This window comes from Arachis ipaensis, chromosome B05, assembly GCF_000816755.2.
Source record: "Arachis ipaensis cultivar K30076 chromosome B05, Araip1.1, whole genome shotgun sequence".
Classification (NCBI taxonomy): Eukaryota; Viridiplantae; Streptophyta; class Magnoliopsida; order Fabales; family Fabaceae; genus Arachis; species Arachis ipaensis.
In genome coordinates, this window is record NC_029789.2 from 15,098,934 (window position 1) to 15,100,753 (window position 1,820).

Sequence of the window (1,820 nt, forward strand, 5' to 3'; positions counted from 1 at the left end):
GGGCCTCAAAAAAAAAAAAAAAAAAACCCTCATATATGAGAAGGAGAACAGAAACAGAAAATTAATTAAAAAATTGTGACAGAAACAATAAAAGAAGAACGCGTCATTTTTTAAACAAATTTTCTAATACAAAAAATCAAATTAATACTTTACCATCATTATTATTATTAGATAACCGAAATATATCACCTGGCAGCTTTATTTTTTTCGCTCAAATTTTCCCTTTAAAATATGTGCGATGTTGCTTATATTCTTACACTATCTATATACTCTCTTCTTTGTTTTACGGCCTTCTCTTTTTCTTGATGTAATTATAATTCACATGTACTAGATGTTTCTAAAAAAAATAAAAATAAATAAAATAAAATAGTTTAAATAAATTTATAAAATTATAAAAAATATGTATTAAATTTATCAAAAAATATATAAAAAAAGATTTTGTAATAGTATTCAATTAATTATTAATAAAATATTAAACTATTTCACATAATAATAAATTAAATAAGTCAATAATTAAACAAGTCAATAAAATTTTTATAAAAAATAATAATTTGATAGTTTATCATTTGATTTTTTTTTTCTTGATCTACGAAAACTTTTGACTCCACAACAAAGTAAAGAAAATTTGAAATTTTTCTTTGCCGTAATACACAAAATCAGAACCAAACCGGGAGACATAATTTAAAAAGTTTTATGAGTAATATTATTTTAGAAAAAAATGTTAGTATACTACTTATTTTGAGGTGTTGCTTGAAATTAAGGTGGATTTGTGTTTAGACATTAGGTTCAAATGTCTTTAGGTGTGGGTTTGGGATTCTTGTCTCAAGTTAACAAGAATTTTAACAAATTTAAGTGAGATTGAATTTTTAAAAAGTATCTATATGATGAGATATTTATATATGGAAAAGTATAGGGTATCAATATATTATCTGCTAATTTATTGTCAATAATAATTAATTATTATTTTTTAAATACATGTATAAAGAAATACATCTAGAAAATACATCTATAAAGACACTTCAATTAAACACAGTCATACAAAAAGATATTTTTATTAGACATATCTATAAAGACATTTCTATTAAACACAATCATAAACAAGAGTTGACAGAAGTTGACAGAAATACTATTGATAATATAACAGGATTGTTTATATATTTATAGAGTAAAAATGTTAGACTTACCTGTAGAGTGAAGAGTTAACCCCACGTTTAGAGTAATTATCGCAGAGGGACGATAACCAAAGTAATGAGGGAAGTGTTCAACTTGCTCCCCAAGTTGGATCGAATTCGAGTTCTAGGGGACCCAAGGAAAAATAGAGAAATGAGCATTATCGAACATTATCGAACAGAGAACGCCGCCTCTACTTTTTAAAATTTAACCAACTTAGATCGAATATATTGTGCTTACATTTTCATATCACAACAACAAATTAATAATAGTTTTTACAAATAACAATTGTTTTTCGTTGTTTTTTTGTGCAGTGGTTTTAAAATATTCAAATCTCATTTTGTAATTTAGTCATACAAAAGCACATGTACTATACAATTATTGAACGTTGAAACTATTAAGGTAGATGATTTTACAATATGATAAATAATTATTTAATATATGTTATTCAAATCTCAGTCTTTATCTCAAAAGTTATACTATCTTAATATATAATTATTGAAAATCAACGGAAAAAAAAATCCATGAATTAACACTGAATAGCTTAATAGCTTTTCATGCAAAAGTCTTTGTCAGGGATCGGATATGGCCTATATGGAAAGCTAGAGATTTTTCTATATCAGTGTTGATTTTTCTATATAGGAACTAGT